We start from the raw sequence: 12013 nt of genomic DNA, 5'->3' as shown, positions 1-12013 counted from the left end.
TTAACTAAATTTGAAATTGCTGTGACTCAGATGTAGAACAGGATTTTAATCCATGTTTCTTTTTGTTGTTGTTTGTTTTTCTTTCTACTGTAAGCCCAGTTTCTCCAGACCTCCCTTCCACAGATAAAACTCTGAGTCTGTGACTTTGAGCCCATAGGATTTTTTCTGGGTCTGATGAAGGAGCTTCACGGACACTTATACTGCTTTCGGAAGAAAAGCTACCTATGCTGACCTCACAGTACTCTTTTAAAACGATCGAGTTACAATCCTGTTTAAGTTAAATATGTACTCTTTGCATGAGGGTACAACATCTGAATCCTAACCATGAACTTCCTTCGCGGTAAGTAAACCAAGAAGACCAACAGTGCACGTCCCCAGCATGCTGAGCCCCCACCAAAGATGTCTGCTTCGGTGCATCCTTCTCAGCGATGGGTTTGCCACTTAGCAGCCTCTGATGATGTTCCTTCCTCCACAGGAACAGCTTTATACCTGGCATTTTCAACCCTCCCACAACACATCCAGAAACAAGCCCTCCCAGCACAACCATGCCTGGAAAGGAACAAAAATACAGCAGAGATGCAGGACATTGGATAGCGACAAATTAGAGGCCTAAAGCCAAGAACTGAGAATAAAAACATCAGATATTTAATTAGAAAACCAGCTATTAAAGTAGATTGCAGTTGTTCAATAATAGTTTGTCAGTGAACTAATGTAATTAACTGTTGGACAGAACTGGGGACAATATAATGATTACAGATCTTGGAAAGAAGTAACTAGAGAAGAATAAGCTGTGAAGGTTATATGTCCAAGATTCAACTGCAAGTCATTTTCGCTCTTATCCCACAAACAATTAAAATAATTTTTCAATTTATCCTCATCTTTGAAAGTATGACTGTGTCGTCTGCAGTTGCATTTTGACCACGACATAGACACTGGAGCACCCTGGAAAACTTTTTCTCTGTGTGGATCTGTTTGTTGGCTTCAGGGAGAGTGCCAGAGGCAGGGTACAAACTTTGTCTGCCCTTTTCTCCAGAACTGCTTACATGGAAAAGAAGCGGGAACCAACAACTCAACAACCTTAACTTTTAAAATCATTATTCTTTTTCCCACCTCTGTTCATATTATTTGTCTCTAATCTGCCTGCACAGGTCTCTCTGATGAATAAAATTTGTCACCATTATAGAAATGGAGAAAAACAAATAGATCCCAAAAAAGCAGAATGAAGGAATATTTAAACCCTGTTTCATAGTACAGGATGTTACTAACAAAAGCAAAGGGCAATTATTATTTTACAGAAAATGACATTCAGCCATTCCTTTGCGTGGCTTCTTGGCATGTAAGAAGATAATGTATATAAACTATCTGTGTATCTCCAGAACATCTACTTCATACATGATAGCATGCTCGGTGATCTTAAAAACAAATAAACAGCAACAACAACAAAATACAAAAATTCAGCCCAACAGATCAAATCCCACACACATGTTCACAAGAGGTCGGAAGATTAACTCTCATTTTGATCTAACATGGCTATCATGAGAAAGAGCACAATTTTAACACAGAGCAGCATTTTGTTCCATGGACACCAAGCAACTCAGAGCAGCACAGAGCAAAAGGACATTTTCAACCTGCCATCCATCTAACTTCAATCTGTTATGCTGATTCAATTGGCGACATCTGAAATCCCAAGGCATGAGCACATAGCTGTTTCCTCATTAAAAAGTCAGCATAGGCAATTTGGGATATGTAGATTTTGTAGAACACTCTTAGGATATAAAATAGAAAAAAAAAAAAAAGGCAGAGAAAAGAGTAAACAAGCAAGCTTTTTTTCACAGCCAGAAAAAAACAGGCACTAATGTTCTCCAGCACACTTAAATTTCCATCCCATGGAAGTTAGCACTGCTCTGAAATTAAACTGGGTGCGAAGTGGCACACAAACTGCGTCTGATATAGGGTACAGTAAACCCACAGCAGTTCTGCACATCTTTCAGCTTTACCCTCTGTCATTTCCCTTTTTACTACTGTCCTTTGCAGAGAGAATGAGACAGTTGCAAGCACCACTATTAACGCTGTCCCTAGGACACTCCTCCTCTGACATTGTCTTCAATTAGCATTCCCATTTGCAATCCAATATATCACTTGTAATAACTTTAGTGCAGTCAACTGCTTCCTCCTCAAATGACAGGAAGGTTAATAAGGCTTTCTGTTACTATTACTGTATGCTTTGCAGAAAAAAGAGAATGGATTTCTTAAATAAAAAGAGACAGCGTTCTTTCCTTGAAACATCTCGTTACTCTGTGCAACACAGACAGAAACTTAACAATTCCAGTCCCTGACTGACTTTCCTCTGGACCCAGAAGCCCACACAGCAGGTGTGCTGTTCACTGGCTGGTCCGTAACACTCTCATAGGTATCAGTAGTGCAGGGACCTTCCCAAACTCAGCCCCCGGTTATTAGCTTACTTAGGGGCTGGCAGCAGTGCTGTTGAGCACCAGCTAACGTTTGACAAGAAAAATCCTCCACTTGTTGGCTTGTCTGCATGGGGGCTTTCAGAGACCAGAACCCAATGCGGCTTACCATGATGTGGCTACGGGTGCAGTCAGACATGACTGAGGAGGCCAGATAACAGCAAGCAGTATGTGCTTTGTCATATCCCATTAGATTGTGTAGAGAGAAAGGCGTTCTCTACTTCATTTGCTGTGACACCTTCATTATTCAGGAAAAATCCTGTCTCCTCCATGTTACAATATTTTTTTTCTTTTCCTATATACAAGAATTATACACGTGCAGTTAATTAGGCACTCTAAACAAACTTGCTTTACAAAAATGGAGCAGCTAGACTCTGAGGACATCCCTTCTCCACCAACCATCTGACCAGCTTAGGAGTTCCTTCTCCACTCCTGATGCACAAGTGTGGCCAATGGAGAAGTGGCTCAAGTGTCTTTAGACTTGGTCCTTTTCTATAACAGAGGAACGAGTCCTTTGAAAGGAGAGAGTCAAATCCACTGGTGACAAAGCTGTTTGCATCAGTGTACTCCTGAAGCTGGTTTTCCATGCTAAACCCAACTTGGGTATTTAAAGTGGAGAAAAAGTTAGAGAGAATAATATGCAAAGTGGAAGTGTGAGGTATTTAGAAGTTTGACCCGACTATAGCCAAAACATTTTCATTCAAGTAACTGAAATTAATCTTGTTGTATAATCTTATTAATCTGTTTTTCCCCAAAGAAAAATACTGATTGTGATTGCTTGGTAACAGCCAATTGCATACAACCAATTGCAACATTACAACAACTTTGATTTTATTTTTATGCTAATAGCACACCATGGTTAGCAGCTATACCTTTTCCTAATTTTTACAATTCTTATTTATTAAATTATTAATCTTATCTGCAATTTGATTCAAACTGCTTTTGGATAGAAGCTGGCAATATAGAAAAATATTTTAATAGGTGCACCAGCTACAAAAGAAATCGTTCAAACATGACTTGCATTTAAATGAGAGTCATCATGTGAAGCAAATTATCTCCATACTTAGCTACTTGAGCCAATCATTGCTAATTATAATAAGACCAAAGAGCTAAGAGAGACCTCAACTAACCTACACCTTCTCCTAAGAAACAATTAATGGCAACTGCCCTTCTGAACTAAAACTGTTTGCAATTAGCATAATTTTATGCTTTTAGCAAGAGAATTTCCTGGGCTGTAGTTTTCTTTATATGTTAATAGGAAACATCTAATGCTTAAATATTGGTTTTAATGTAAATTTAAGAGATTACAATGGGTTTAAATCTTAATATAGATACAATGAGATGTCATTGTAATTCTGAAGTGGTTTATTTCAAATATTTTGACTTCAAATGAAAATACTAGATTTAAGTTTAAAAGACAAAACAACAATAACAAACAAAAAATAGCACTACCGCCACCCTTCACACCCCCTGGTTACAGAATTCATCTGAAGGATATTACCAAGAAGAATGAGTACAGGGTGGATCTGAAAGCTTAATCCTCAATGGTGGCAAAGCAGATGGGGCAGGAAATGTAGCCCAGCACCCCCACACTGATTCACAAGAGCAAAGAGGTCATCGCCAAAATAGAAGAGTGCGCCTGGGCTAAGCAGGATATTGGGCGCATCTCAGCTCAACAAGCTCAAACACATCCTCCTCCAGCCTCTGTTTTTCACTGGATCCTGCTGACCTGTTTGTCAAAGTGGGAAAATTCATGCTATTTGCCCCACTGATTTTTCCATGCCAGTTTTTCTCAGCATCATGTTCAGCGAGGCTCAACCTCATGCACCAGGATACCATCCCTTCTAGCCAACAGTGAAGCGCAGCACACTAGCAGACCCAGAGAAGCACAGGAGAGAGATTCTCACGGCCACATCAAGCAAAGCACTCCCCTAGTCTGAATGTGCAAGCCATGCCACAGAGCTGCCTGGGGATTCACTGACATGCCTAGATGAACCCAAGCCCTGGGGCAAGGACGCTTTGCATGCTCAGCACCCTTCTGCCACAGCCATGGTGCAGGCAGCTGTAGTCCTGCAAGGTCTGGCTTAAGCTTCAGGCTTTGGTTCAAAAAGGAATTAATTCAGGGAAGCCCTCTTGACTTGAGGATCTCTTAAAGCAAGCATAAATCAGTATCACCTTTTCTTGGTGCCAGGCTTTATACTTACTTTGCATTAGCATGAATGACTGCCAAAAGGAAACAGAGAGGAACTCAGGTCCATTAGCTGTACTTTATTTTTTCATGATCTTCCCAGAAGTCATTGCCCACAGCATTCTGATGCATCAGTGCAGTCCTCATCCAAGTCACTGAAAACCCTCAGTGCAGCCCTGGCATATCTGCAGCTTTTAATCCTGGGTGACAGCAGCACAGGCTGCAAAAAGAGAGCTGAATCTATGAATAGTATTATTGGGATGAACAAATTTCATGCTAGTTTGCTCGTTCTTCAGTATCACAGAAGAATACACGCTGTCCAAGCTGCAGACATCATATAATGTAGAGTCTAATATATGCAACGTGAAGGAAGTGGCTTTTCTATCAGCAGGAAACATTCTGGCCAAGTTCAAGGATGAAGTAATGCAGAGAAGAAACACCAACTGCTTAGGAGTGAGCAAGCATACTTATGCCAAGAGTTCATAGACACAAGTCTAATTTTGTCACTGTCTAAAGTACCTCTAAGTTACTGAGCCATTTCTACTAAAATAGGTGAGCTTATTTCTGTCCCCTCAGGTACGGCTCACCAAAATAATTGGCAGAGTGCTTACAAATGTGTGAAGAAGCACACACTAGGGCCTCACTTAAAGCCACTGCCTTCACAAAATGCTTATTTAATGTTCAAAGATAGACCCTGTTCTTTCTGGAAAAACTACAAGGCTACATTTTGCACTGTTAGCTTTAAGACCAAGTGTAAAAAAAAAGACTTGTCTCTTATCACAGTTCTACTGTATAACAAAACTTCCAGAGGGGCTTCAAAAAATAACTTACTGAGCCTCATTTCTTTATCTGTAAAACAGGAATGCTCCTATCCTACCTAACAGAGAAAAGTACAGTTTATTTAATTTAGTTACTACAGCCTTTCAAGACAGTCTCAGAGAAAATTCTGTGAAAACAGTAAGCAGTAACAACAAATAATATTTGAGCCACTGGCCTAGGTTTTAGTTTTTGTTTGTTTTTTAGATGTTAAGGATTTTCTGCGGACTTTTCCATTTATACTTTTTTTTCAAATTAGAACATTATTTTTATAATTGCAGCTGTGAAATAAATCTCTTATAAGTGCTTTCCCCTCTAATGTGGGTTTCCAAAGGGATTTACATTTAAAATTAAGAAGCCTTAAAGCTGGAGTTTCCTCTTGGAAATACTGTTACTGCTAGGTCACTATCAATGAATAATATTTAAAACTCCTGGAAATATACCACTTCTTGTGGAGCAGCTGAAATTCTACAGTCCCTAAAGCCCCCATGTCATGGGGTTAAGAATTGAGCAGCTGCAGCTTCCAACAAAGATGTGATCACCAGTTTGGGAGTTAAAACTCTCCTGAACCCAGTACTGCCAAGACTTACAGTGAGAGCACTATGGGCGTGTATCCCACCAAAATGTGACATCACCTTCCATGTGATTTCTTCAATATAAAATTCTGCTTTCTGTGTTTTTAAGAGTCCAGAAACACTTTTATATCAATTGCATGTAATTGTGATAAATATAATAATAATCATCATAAAAAAAAATACAGAAATCATTTACACTTTCTAATCATTTTCTAATAGATAATTTTGCAGGCACGCAGCATCTGCTCTGCAGCATGGGGCCTCCCAAATGCAGTGTTTGAACAGTCACAATCCAGCACACCAAAGAGCCACCGCACAAATCCCCGCACCGACATTCGGTTCAAAATGTAATGTCTAAACAAGGATTTTGCACAATTTCATGAAATGCTACACAATGTCATACAGATAAAGCTATACTGAAGACAAAATGGAGAGAGGGAAAGGACAGCCTTTGGGGGAAAGGACCAACTCTACACAAAGTCTAGCACAGCATAACAAACTCCGCACGTTTGGCAGGTTCATTGGTACAAAAAAGACTTAAGAGCAATGCTTGAATTTTAGGTGTGAAGCTACTAATGTTGTAAATGTCCGCACCGTTGTGAGTCTCACAAAACTCATAATCTGTAATCAAACAATCCACTGAAATTTTGAATTTTTGTAGTATCAGGAACAGAGAGGAGGGGGTTATTTCCCATTGCTGAGAACCAACAACTGAAAATAATTTGAACTTAAAATGAATAAGACATTCAAAAGTAGTTAAAAGAACCACTAAATGCCCTCAACGTAAAGGTGCTTAGTCATGGTTTTGCATGTATGCCAACACTGCACTGCACAGAAAAAATATGAACCCTTAAAAAAATAAATCCTTTATAACCGCTCTCAAAATAAGCTCTACTTCAAATCACTTCCTTAAATTCCCCACTATGGATAATTAAGAATCACATCCAATGGTACAGCGCATTACGGTGAAGCTGGTCCTACCTAATGACTGGTCAGAGTCCCTAATGAACATCAATCATTATACAAACAGATGAATTAAACATTATTTATTTACATAATGCATTTAAAATATGTGTTTACTTGTATGTGACGGAACTCTTATGGTTTTGTTTGGGAGATAAAAGGTACAGGATGCCTAGTGTTAAAATGAATTTTCTAATTGGACTTTAATGAACCCCATTACACCTCTTGGTGCAGCTTTTTCACTTTGAAGATCAGTCAGTTCCTATTTAAAGAATGAGCCTGCATTAAGATTTAAAGATTTAAAGGTCTCCCTTTTAGTAGCTGGGATGTGCATGCTGAGTGTTAATTTCAACCAGAGGCAAAATATTTTTCTTTTCAAAATGAAGAATAATCAACACATCAGACTAATGGAATTACTTTACATAATTTTAGATAATGTAAATAGTTTATTTACATTATTTGTTTTGTAAGGGAAGCACTTAGGGAAAAGACCCTTAGGAAAAAAACAAACAAAATACTGCCAACTGTTAGGTCATCAAAAACAATAGCAAGTTCTATGTTCCAGAAGTACTTTATTTTCCTAGAGTTCCCCTTTGAAGAAAATGCTTGTTTTAGCTTTTGAAAAAAGAGGCCACATTTTGACTAGTCTGCTGTGACCAATGTTAAAAACAAACACCTTTAAACTGTCCATACATTCATTATATTCACACTACCAGGACAGCTGTTACTGTATTTTTTAAAAATCTTTTTAATTTTTTGTATATGCAAACATTACTATAGCAAAGAAATATTTTGTGTGACTCAAGAAGAAAACCTGTTTCAGACTGCTTTGAAAATTTTAATATACATCAGTGAAGGCAAATAGGACAGTGTGGATGTCTCCTCTCTCATCTGTGCTTTTCTTGGTTCAGTCTCCTCTAGGCTGCAGTGGGGCCCTGAGCACCACAGCAGGGCTCCCAGAATAACCCTAAATATTCTTAGCTACAGGGCGGATGTGGCTTCCTAGCTTTGCAGAACTTTTGGAAACATTTTCTTCCTCTTAATATCAACCATTTCCTCTTATATACATCTCTTCCTTTTGCCTCAAATAGGCTTTTATAGCTACTGCATCTCATGTTATGCACCTGAAATGCCAAATTAGGCTCCAAAATTGCAATGAATTATTCCTACCACTCCCATGTTCCAGACTCGGGAATTCAGATTGCTGTCATAATCAGTAGCTCCAAAATTATCAAATTTATTTTATGAGTAACACTCAGTTAATTTTGATTACCTTACACCAAACTTGAGATACTGAAAAGCCCATCTTCAATCTAGAAAATACTACTAAGTGTACAATTTATAAGAGAACTCTTAATCTGATGTTGGGCAGGAACTTTCTCTCATGCCTCTGTGTTATCAATTGCATCATCCATTGAAAAGAACTTTTCATTTACGTTGCTCTCCTATTCTCTTAACAACTCCCCCATCTCCCATAGAAATATAAAATCCTCATTTAATTACATCTCTAGCCTTAAAAGCTCCTTGCTGCTTTGTAGGAATAAAACATTCCTGGACAATAAATAGGAATATCATTCCAAAATAAAAATAATGGCAGGGGTAAAACTTCCTTCATGAAGAAAACTAGAACTTCACTTAGAATTTTAAAGACTTCATTAACAAAATTATCTCTGGATATCTACAAATATTAAATTAAGATCAAGACTTTAAACAGTTTGTCACAGAGATGAGCACATCAAAGCACTTCCAAAAGGAAGAACCTGAAATTTGTACAGGTGTCAGAGTAGAATTGAGAAGAAATAAAGGCTAATGAAGTGCAATGCCTGAAGAAATGGCTAGAACAGGTTTTCATTTACATTATTATCCTCTGGCCTAGTGGGATTAAAAATGAGGCTGAATTCACTTCATAAGATTAGATATTTTATTACACAGAAATACAGATTTCTATAAAAGCTCATTTTTCCTGTTTAATCTCCCCTTCTTCACTCTATACCTGAAAGATCTCTGCTTTTATTTCAAAATTATTTGCCTCACCAGGAAACAGAGTAGAAAATACTACATACATTCTCATTAACCTGCTAAAAAGGTGCTGTAGTCCTGGCGCAATTCCTGGGCCAGCTCCAGCTGCTTTCTGTAGACCATGCACCTATGCATCTGCAGATATACCCACATGAGTAGTTGCTCTCAAGTGCCATCCTCTTTAAAGCAACCAGCAGCCTATAACCTATAATGGCCTACATATACATACATATGTATATCCTAGTGTTCTGTAGCTAGGCAGAAAGGTAAATCAAGAAAGTCTTCAGATATGTTGTTGGCCACAGAGCAGCATAAAACAATTAGGCATCAGATAGACATATAGAGATGTATCCCGGAGGAGATCCTTATCCTCTACGAACTGCAACACAGCCCCAGGTCTCCTGTCTTCACCAGACAAATCAGACAGCCCTAGAGGTAAGGGAGAGGGAAAATAACTGTCTTTCTGTGAGTAATTTCATGTAATTTCATGTAAATAACCTCTATAAAAATCCATAGTGAATTAATTAACCTTTTTTTCACCTGTAACCTAAGGATGAAAAAGCAATTAAATACATTCATGGTGCAATATGTTCATGCTTCAGACAGGAGCTGCAGCAAAGAGAGTACTCACTCCAGAATGCAGAAAGTTAAAGCCCTGTAGCTCTACCTCTCATCAGCAGCAAAGGCAGGTGTATGAAGTCCAACACAAAATGTCTATTTATTGTTCATAGCAAAGAATTTTTTAGAAGGGCGCAGAGTTAACAACAGAAGAACCCAACTCAAAAACACCAGAGCTGGGTAGTCATCCTTATGCCTCCTCCATGAGCTTATAAACAAACGTGGAGAAGCTATTACTACAGTATATGATGGTTCCCTTAAGTTGTCAAATTAATATTTTTTGTACCCAGAACGATTTATAATTAATGTCTGTTTTTATCTTGTGTGACACATGCTGAGTTTATGGTCTGCATGCTAATTCTTTTGGAGCAACAAAGTTTGAACTCCACAAGGAAAGAATTATATCAACTGTGAGTGCTGGAATTAATCCCTCTAACTCACCAGAACCTAGTCTCAGTCCTGTTTCAGGGTAATCATTGCTTTGTTAGCCACTAACACAACCTGAATTTTAAACATCCTTCTTGGGAGAATATTGGATGATGTTTTAGATGTTTATTCAATTGAGTGTAAAGCTTTCCAAAATACATTTTCTGATGCGTGACTATTTGAAAACCCTGCTTTTAAGATTAAAAGCTCAACCAACAAAACAATACATTTAATTTAGCACAGCCCATTTGGGGATGCTACTAGAGATGCATGTAAAAGTGCTTATTTCTAGATGCTGATTGTACTTATGTCTGACTGCCATAGCGAGTGGATTGCTCTCAGGAAAACTGCCATGATCAGACTGTAAGCTCCTTTCAACAAAGGCTCGGGAGCTGCAAACCCCCAGGTGCCAGGTAGGAAACCTACAGGTGCTGAGGGAACCTTTGGCCACACGTCCTGTTTTGCAGGCTCAGTGCCACCACTCCAATTTCCTTGCTGTGTTGGATTTATCAGTCTGTGGCCCAGGAAGGAACATCCCTGTACCCCTGGAGACAAGTCTTCATGGACCAAATATTTCTTCAGGCCCTGGAACCTCAGCACAGAGGAGCAGAGGTGATGGTGCTTGCTAAGTCCATTTAATGTGTGAAAAGAAATATGGTACAGGATAAAGGTGATCCCTTTGACACACATGGGAATTCATCATCATATAGTCAAAGTGTGGCATCGGTGCAGCCACTTCTCCACTGCTGTCTCCCATCATGAGGGTTTCACAGAGACTCATAGTCCTTTTCAAGGGCATGTAGATCAGAAAGATACCCCTGAACTCATCTTCCCTCCAGCAGAACACAGACAGGACTCCCAATTACTGTAAAGTATTTTTTTGCTTGTTTTTTTGTTTTAAACATTAATGCTTGGTAAAGCATAAAACAAATAAACACTATCAGAAGCAAAAATACGATCACAGACCAGCTTTGTTGCCAGTTGGAAATTACGTGATAAGCTGCCTGCAAGCTCATTACCACCCAGCTTCCAAAATAAATTGGATATTTTCAAAACCAGAAAGATGAATAATCAAGGAAATTCTATAATGTCATTCACCCAGGAAATAACATTATAAAACAATCTTAGCTGCTGTTGCAGATTGACTTTAGACACGGAATTTATTAACCATTAATAAATGTCAATCATGGTTTTTCTCCCCAAAGACAGCAAACTTCATTGTGCTAACCACCCTATGCCCCTTAGCTGGCTCACTAACATTGCACTTAATGTTTGGGATGAAAAGAATAATAGGATTCAAAATAGAGTATTTCTCCTAAGCCTTAATAAAAGGAAAGCCACAAAGTACAAACCTGGGTAATTACGTCCACTCAGAAGAAAATTACTCAGGCAATTCCCCACTTTAAAGCATACCTGGGGGGGGTGGAGAGGTGGGGAAAAAAAAACACCGGGGCTTGTTTTTATTTTTGGGTTGTTTTGCGAGTGCATTACTGAACAAATAATCATTACAAACAAGAAAATAGGACCCATGCACTCTTTAAAACTGTCTGCACTGGACTCACTCTGCTATCACTTGTTACTTTCAACTGTATTTTACTATATTTTTAATCAATATCTCAATCTTTAATTTAAAATTATGTCTTTCACTGGTGGTCCTAGAAAGCTTTTCATTTCCGTGAAACTTATTCTTAGTTTGTGGAGTGCCTTTGAGATTAACAGTATCGAAAATATATTTGTCTCAGTATCATGAGAATATTCTTAGTAATAAGTTCTAGATAGCAGTAAGTAAATGATTTGTTTGCAAAATATGTGACATTGCAGTCAACAAGTAGTAATTGTGAAAAGACACAGGAATTTCTCCTCTATTTATTGAAGTTGGGAATGATATCAATAGATATATTTGAATACTGACTTTGGGGACAAATCTCCATAACTAGGTA

General features: G+C 38.4%; 1 protein-coding gene across 11 annotated transcripts in view; it reads right to left on the bottom strand.

Moving 5' to 3' along the window:
• Window positions 1-12013, bottom strand: part of HTR2C (5-hydroxytryptamine receptor 2C) — a 231265-nt gene that overhangs the window by 78738 nt on the left and 140514 nt on the right. Inside the window, exon 1 of one of the 11 annotated variants that reach the window (XM_050713463.1) lies at window positions 4673-5000. The exons of 6 other annotated variants lie outside the window; for them this stretch is intronic. The gene's annotated coding sequence lies outside the window, so the exon portion shown is untranslated. Of the gene's footprint in view, window positions 1-4672; window positions 5001-12013 lie in introns of those variants that run through there. 4 more of the 11 variants (XM_050713467.1, XM_050713462.1, XM_050713464.1 and 1 more) reach the window with 4 other exon arrangements.

Source organism: Cygnus atratus, chromosome 13 (genome assembly GCF_013377495.2).
Source record: "Cygnus atratus isolate AKBS03 ecotype Queensland, Australia chromosome 13, CAtr_DNAZoo_HiC_assembly, whole genome shotgun sequence".
Classification (NCBI taxonomy): domain Eukaryota; kingdom Metazoa; phylum Chordata; class Aves; order Anseriformes; family Anatidae; genus Cygnus; species Cygnus atratus.
Note: the sequence above shows the minus strand (reverse complement) of the source record. Positions and strands in the feature narration are given on the sequence as shown.